The sequence below is a fragment of the Rhagoletis pomonella genome, unplaced genomic scaffold (genome assembly GCF_013731165.1).
Source record: "Rhagoletis pomonella isolate Grant_MI unplaced genomic scaffold, Rhpom_1.0 Rhpom_scaffold_00007, whole genome shotgun sequence".
Classification (NCBI taxonomy): Eukaryota; Metazoa; Arthropoda; class Insecta; order Diptera; family Tephritidae; genus Rhagoletis; species Rhagoletis pomonella.
This window is the reverse complement of record NW_023458561.1, coordinates 26,808,862-26,817,400: the sequence shown is the minus strand read 5'-3', so window position 1 is coordinate 26,817,400 and position 8,539 is coordinate 26,808,862. Positions and strand designations below refer to the sequence as shown.

The window sequence follows — 8,539 nt, the reverse complement described above, 5'->3', positions numbered from 1 at the left end:
TTTGTATGGAATTAGAGCGTGGTTGCTGTCAGATGTTTCCCATTTTCGACACCAACCTTATTGATTCCTTATTCTCAAGCTCTCAAGCGTATTTCAGACCTCAATGTATTTTCAAAATCGCTTCTTAATGCTTGGTTAAGTAATTTAGAGATATTCAATAAATTTCTTAAAAATGCTTATTCCATTTCAGACGATGAAGTTTTTTGTGGCGCTTTACTCATCTTCGACGCGTGTTTGGAATTTAAATCTCATGTTGTTACTAATAATAAAATCATGAAATCTATATTTAGCGCAAAATTAATTTGCAAATTTTTTCCTACATATATTTTATTATTGTATGTATATTAAAATAAAATTACTCATCTTCCTTGCTGCAAACCGGAGAAAGAAATTGATGACAATCAATGTTTTACAACAAAAAAGCGTTTGTTTTAATAAAGTGTTAATAAATATAGGCGATGCTGTTTACTAGTACGGGTATCCAAATTCTTCACACCTCCGGCAGTGTTTCGATGATAATAACATTGATTTAAAAAATACGTTTGTAAAAAAAGCTTAAAATCCTAAACCGGGAAAGACGGCCGTCTTGTGGAATACTGCGAAAACCGCAACGTCGGGATGATCCTTTTTGAAGTGTGTTGTTGAACTCGGCCAAAATTACGTTTACAGCGCCAAATAAGCAGACGAAGAAGAAATTAATATTTAATAATGCACTGCATTATTAATTTGGCAGTGAAAAATGGCAACGACACGATGTGTAAAAATTAAGAAAAATGGCAATCTTACGACTTCCGCCTGGAAAAAGTTGGAAAATCAGACAAATGAAATGATGTTTCACACAAGAAATACCTGCACAAATTTTATACTCGGAAGGCATATTTTCTTACGCTGATGCGGTGTGCTACATCTTTCTACTGTAAAGTTTTTTTTCAGTCTCTTGAGCACTCAAATTATAAACAACGAGGCATACTCCTCGTAAAATTTGCTGTCCCCTGTTAACGGTATTAAAAAGTTTATCAAATGGAACAAGTTTTTCAATTTGCCAATTCTGCGCATGGAATGCTCCCATTTTATAAATGTCAATATGTATAATAAAGAACTGGATGAGGCGTAGATTTCCGTGATTAATAATTTTCCATGAATATTTATTTCTTTCTTTTTTTTTTGCATAAAAATTCGCTGTCTATTTATCAAATAACAATAAACCAGAAACTTTTCAGACGTTTGCTCATAAAAGTGTTAAAAACAAAGCTAATTAATTAGAGCCTGGACGGCGCTACAACTTGAAATGTTGTGCATGGAATGAATTACATATTAACATACATATGTATGTATACACATATTGACTATAGATAACAAAAAAATTTTCCAATCATAATCATAATTCCCGTTTTAGAAGGTGTGAACTAAGAGAGATTAATTTGTAAATAAACGGAGAGTATCAAATATGTATATCTAACTTCCACGCCTTTATTTTTCATTTTACTATTAAAAGCACTTGAGCACTTGAGAGATTTGAGAAACAATCGTGAATTGACGACACTTGTTGAGTATATAAGGAAGCGGTGAATACTGGAGTGAAAACAAATAGAAAGTGACCAACCTTGGAAGAAGAACACTTAAGAGATAGAAATCAAAATTAATACAAGTGAATTTAGCAATTTCAAATATTGAAACAAAAGTAACTTAAGGAATAAAATGAGTTGTATGGTAAGTTATTAAAAAAAAATATTAAAATTAAAAAGCTAAGTAACTTTAAAATTCCTTGTGTTTATACAAATAGTTATTAAGATTTAATCAACATAAAAATATTTTAAACTTTTCCAGCGCCCAACAACCATCATCTGCCTTTTCTCCACTCTAATTTGTCTACAAATCGCCTGCAGCGAAGCGCGATCGATTTATGATATAACGGATGTGGATAATCATAATTACAACGAAAGCTTAGATAACCAATTACCAGCTGGTTATTATTATATAAGCAATGGCCGCATCATTCCAGCAGGCAATGGCATTCGGCGAGTAGAAGGTGTATACTCTGGTGGCAGTTCGGTATATTTTCAGCCGATTGTGCGCGTTAAACATCAAAAGACAAAGAAAAAGTTATTTGTACCAAATTTCTTCGGTTAAGTTAATGGGGAGAAATAGAAATGACAGATGGTGTAAATACAGATTGATCTCCTCTTTTAGATTAATTAGTTATATAGATTAGTTCACACACATATAAATACTCATCAATATTTTTTACTAATATACTATAGTACTAAAAACAATAATTGTAAATATTTATGTTTAATCCAAACCTTTTTAATAAAAGGAAGAAAAAATTTAAACAAAAATTAATTCAATCATAGGAGAAAAAGGAATGGCTGCGAGTCGTGATACACACAAGAAATATCTTTTTTTTTTTAAGAAACACTTTACTAAAGAAAGTTAGAGAGCATTTACATTTTACGTTTAAATTGATTTTGACATGTGTCAATTTTGGTTGAATGACGAAAATCGATTAGGAAACCGATCCGTGTAAAGTCAGGTTAACACTTTTGTCAAACGATTTATCTCTCTAACTCTGCTTATTGTTCTATCGTCTCCGCTACTCACCAGATGATGTCATCGTCCACACTTCTGCGCCAATCAGAAAGGAAGGGCATGTTAAGAGACTTATGGTTAAGGACGCACCAGTAGTTGGACGCTATTGTATTAAAGTATACCTATGCGGTTAAGTTTTGCAGCCCTTACTATCTTGTCCAAGATCAGATTAAGGAGATCACACGACAGGGAGTCAACCTGGCTCAAAGAAGTTCTTTCCATCTCTAACGGAGCTGATAGTGTTGCTTAACGTTCTTTTATACAACTGCGTTAGTTTGAAATACATTTTTATACTAGCAAAGGCAACTCCTTTTCGTGCCTGGTCTATTTGGATATGCAATATGTTCGGTAGGACCTCATAGCCGACACTTAGAAGGCTGACCCGCGGTAGTTGGTGCAAATAGCCTACCTTTTGCATTGGACAGAGAACACTTAACATACAATCGTCAGGTATTTATGCGTTTATTCGATCACATTATGTCTATCAACTTATCAACTCCTCGCCGCCGTACTGGGCTAGCTCAGATAGCAGACCGATATATTTTCAGCCCCTGAATGAAAATGTGTAGCTCGTCAATAGTTCGGCGAAGGAATGTCGATTCTGTTGTCATCGACTGGAGACTCGGTTTTATCACCTCCACTGGTTTCAGTGCTGTTAACATTCAACAGGGTGGGAAAGAATTTACTCCATAATCTAACAATGGCCGCCAGACCGCCACGAACAGGTGATTGCAGCTTTTCGACGTTGAGTTTTAGAGCTTAAACAGACGGCAGCGTTGATCCGGATCAACTCGGGAATTAACTGCAGTTGATGCCCATTTTTTGCTACACAGAGGCATGCGCATATCGTGACTTCAGGAACATGGTCTCTCAAGTCGAAAGTTTGTATGTGTTGCATACTGGAAGCAAGCCACGTAGTTCGATGGTACTTTTTATGCTGCTAGTACTGTAGATTACCATGTTTCGGGCACCGGAGGTTTCGTCGAGGGGGCTGCATTTTACGACGAATCGAAACCGTAAAGCACGGTGGCAGCGCGGACATAATGACCGAAATGTTGAAGCATCTTGCTTTAATGACAGTTGTTTCATAAAAATATGACCCCGAATTTTCGCGACTTTATATGAGAGCATTAGGAGACGTTGCAAAGCCGCACATATTTCTTGGCTTGCACCGTCAATCGCATTCTTGAGGATATCAATTAGTCGCGCAGTAGCACTTTACCAATTAAGGGCACGGAATATTCCAGTTGTATGCCTTAAAATCATAGTCCTTTAAACGTTCGCTGTGGTCATCAGCGAAAGAAAGGTGTCTCAGCCTGGCTGAGTTCTTCTTCTCATTGGCTTTGTTTTTCTAAGCCCAGCTCACCATGCATTACTGTGAGGGTTTCCCATTTCAAAAATAGCTTTGTATGGAATTAGAGCGTGGTTGCTGTCAGATGTTTCCCATTTTCAACACGGACCTTATTGATTCCTTATTCTCAAGCTCTCAAGCGTATTTCAGAACTCCTTCTCAATGTATTTTCAAAATCGCTTCTAAATACATAGTTATTCCATTTCAGACGATAAAGTTTTTTTGTGATGCTTTACTCATCTTAGATGCGTGTTTGGAATTTAAATCTCATATTATTACTAATAATAAAGTCATGAAATCTATATTTAGCGCAAAATTAAATTGCAAATTTTTTCCTACATATATTTTATTATTGTATGTATATTGAAATAAAATTACTCATCTTCGTTGATGCAAAACGGAGATAGAAATTGATGACGATCTATGTTTTACAACAAAAAAGCCATCGTTTTAATAAAGTGTCAATAAATATTGGCGATGTCGTTTACTAGTACCGGTATCCAAATTCTTCACACCTCCTGCAGCATTTCAATGATAGTAACATTGATAAAATAAAAACTGGGTTTGTAAAACCCTAATTGCAGTAAATTATTTCATTAGCATACATATTTCAGGATGCTACATAACTGTGTTTTCGAACCACGAATGAACATTGTAAAAGCTAACAAATGGTGAGGTACAATCTATCGAACGATTTGACCTAATTAGGTTGAATTAGGTGAGGTTTTGGTGGTCGGCGGCCGCTGGGGATACAAATGGACATTAAAGGGAGAGAAAAACATAGATTTTGAACGGTAATCACTACTCAATCGTCGAACCACCGTGCGCCGATCACAAAGTAACGAAAGTAGCTAACTTAAATCGATTAAAGTTTCTCAGGTTATGGTTATAGTCAGTTATGAAGTACGAGCCAAGATCTTAAAAACTGGGCTACCTAGTACAAAGGTTCCGTGGTTTGACCTCTCCAATCTGAGCCAAAATGACTTTGAAAATTTCCAAAGACCTACTTTTCGACCTACGTTTACAGGAGCGAAAACTGTACAAGGGTGTGCTGCAGGAGGCGCATTATCACAGTGGCCTGGAATCCATATGCATACGTTTAATTAGAAAATATTCCAATGCTTCTACTCCAAAATCAGTTTTGACCAGGAAAATCAACAACAGACCAGTTTTTCCCCTTCAAACAAAGCTATTCACAGGAGGGATTGACACCCTTTCAGGTAACAAAGATATTCAAAGCTTGCTTAGAAAATTTCATATTGCTGTAATATTTTCAGAATGAGATCAATGCAAATATGGTACTCGTGATGGACCTTGTTATAGAGTCTGACCGAAGATAGAGTTTTCCAACGAAGCCGATGACTTACTTTCAAATTATTTTACAATTTTCGGAAACATCAGGGTTGTGGTAGATTCTGCAGCACTTCTTGGCTGTTGGCCTTCCGAAGCGAAACCCTCAAAAAACTGGCGGGAGTCGTTAAAGATTCCCACGGCTATCGACGCAGAGGGGAAAGGATGACAATTTCACAAAGGCTGAAAATATTAAAGTGACACGAATAAGATGGTTGGCCACGTACTTACTGAATGCAAAGAAAAGATTCAGTAATAAAGCAAAAGGTAGGTCCAGTTCGCGACGAACTGACGAATTGGAGGAAGGTAGCTAGGCGTAATTCATGGAAATCCCACGTTTAGCCTAAGGCCTCCAAAGTGTTGATGGCATCTTTGGTAAAACGTGGGGTACGTCAACAAGGGCTATACGCTGATCTCGGTGATCAGACCTATTACAATGTGCGACAAAAAAAAAACTATAAATAATATATTTGCAAAACTATAGGAAAAATATAGTAAAACTGCGTATTTAGTTTATCTCTTTGACATCCGAATTTTTTTTAAAGGACTTTCAAATTTCAAAGGTATGTTTAATTCAAAACATTATTTAAAAAATTCAGTGCAATGTAGAATAACAATAAGGCTATCAAATAAAAGAGAAAACTCTTTAGAATTAAAACAGATTAAATTTGTTGATGAATAAGGACGAATGGGTATGAAAAATGTACTTTTAAAATTTTGTCCTTGAATATCCTTGAAAATTTGCAATATCTATTTTTGAAAAAAATTTTATTTTAAAGACTTACATACACACGACCATATCCTAGAATTATGTCCCGCTAACTTTTTAGCTTGAAAAAAAATATATATTAAATAGGGATTTTCAATTCGTCCTTGTAAACCAAAAACGTTTTTGAATTCTACAGAATTTTGTCTTTTATTTGGTATACATATTGTTATTGTACATTGCACTGATTTTTTTTAATAATTCATTGAATTAATAATATCTATAAAATTCCAAAGTCGTTTTCAAAAAAGTTCTGACGCCAGAGTGTAAAATTAAAAAAGACGTTTTACTATATTTGAGCCATAGTTTCGTGAGTATATTGAATGTTTCGTGTGTTTTGAAATTTTTTCTGTCGCCAGAGATCTAGACGCAAGTGCCATTTTCTTTTCTAACGAAAATTGCTAAGAAGAGGGCAATGAGAAGGCAACATAACGCCATAAGAGTTAACATCAGTCATATAAATCGCTCGATATACATAAATGTATGTATGTCTGACATACGAGTTTGGGAGAACATTTCAAACATTTTTAGCCACTTATGGCGTTTGTGTTACTTCCTTATATAAATATGTATTTAGTAAGAAATTAGGTGTTGCTTAATATGCATTTTCGTACGTCTACTCGTATTAGGTGCCAAACAGAAATAAATAAACAGTTCTAAGAGACAGTCGCAACGAAATACTATATCCGACGGAACGTACTATGAGTAACAGTTAGGCGGCATCCAGCGTTTTCAGAATTCTTACAATAGCTAGACTGGGCGCAAAAACATAGCGATAGAAATAAATATGAGGCTAATGGTAAGTAGAAATGTAAATAAATAAATCGAATTTCGTAAAATTATAACTTCTTACAGCAATTGGCATATATAGTCATACTAAGCATTACTGCTAATATCAACTTAGTCATCTGCAAGGCGATTGCTCCAGTGAACGATGAACTCATAATTAATAATAAATACCCAGTTTCAACGAGCCCATTCATATTTGCAAAACCAATGAAATCTGAAAATGATGAAAATGTCTATGACTCTTATCTTATAACACATAGTTCGCACGAAACAGACGTGACGATGGTCACACCTAAATCAACATGGCTGCGAATTAAACGTAGCGGTGTTGTGGGGAGTGATTCGAAAAGGGATGTAGGCACACCTGCGTCTACTAGAAAACGCCACATCAAACGGCGTCGTAAAAAGTTTATTGTGCCGGTTATCTGTGGCTGAGGTGAAAAAAGTTTTTATTGTACCCAAATTGCAAGCTGTTGGGCTAATGCTCTGCTATTATATGCACAAAAAAAAGCATAAATGCAGTGAGAAAAGTATTTAGTTACTTCAACTAATTATATTTCTCTCAGCGCATGGTTTGGTTATAGTTGTAGTTAGAGTTTTAAAACTATCGATAGTAGCGCCATACGATATTTTTGATAGTTTCAGTTCTCACTATCTAGACATCGAAACAATTGTAATAAAATTTAAATAAATTACTAAATGGCTGTAAGGTGTTTTCTCGTCTTTCAATTCAGTTGTTTATATTTTAGGAATTTTATCATAATAGGAGCTTGCAAAATCTTGCATGTGTCGCTTGTGTTGATATATTCATGTGCTTTAAGAAATTGCTACTGTATTATGGCACATAATGGTATATTTTGCATTTGGATATATGTACATACATCTTTATCCTTATAAGGCTCATGGACAGTGTCATGGATACGCTTCATTACAATAGAGGATTATCAGCGCATAATTTCCCGTAGAGAGCATGTCATTTGGTCACTGAGATCCTCCGACTTGGCACCATTGGTATTTTTTATTATGCTACTCAGATGGCCATAGTATTTATGTGAATAAACCTCAAAATCTTTGGAGAACTTCCAAATCCTTGTAGAATTTATCCAGTTATGGTCAATATACATACATACTAGAGTGGCCCTTTTTGTTGTATGAAAAATTTGAAATGCATGAATCCAAAAGTTTTCGCACAGAATAATGTGAGGTTGGGGATATAAATAAATACGTAATTAGTTTAAAAGCCTTCAGGTGATTCCTAGAGGTTCCGGGTTGAGCTTTTTCGACCAAAAATGTCGAAATTACACCAATTTCTTTTATTTTGCATTTCTTTTTTTTAAGTATATATTAGAAAAATTCTACTTATGCTAAATTTTAAATTGATATTAAAAATTATTATTATTAGACATTAAATGATATATTGATATAAATGATGATTTCATATTTTTCTCAGCTTTAATATTATCGTGTACCATGGTTTTTCAATCAATTTCAGAAGTTTTGAGCACTTTAAAAAGGTAAATGTATTCAGTTTTCAATAAAAAACAGTTCAGGAATAAAAAATTGGGTTTCATGGTCGTAAAAGCTGAAAATTTAAAATAATAATTTCAATTTCAACATATTTCCTATTAAAAAATCAAAATGACCAACCCGGAATCACTCGGAATTTCCGGATCCGGAAAAAAAAATTTCATATT

At 34.7% G+C, this 8,539-nt stretch overlaps 1 protein-coding gene across 3 annotated transcripts in view; it reads right to left on the bottom strand.

Annotated features, from left to right (window-relative positions):
• The window catches only part of LOC118742510 (F-actin-uncapping protein LRRC16A), a 63,267-nt gene that overhangs the window by 7,906 nt on the left and 46,822 nt on the right, over positions 1–8,539 (bottom strand). The window lies entirely within an intron of this gene.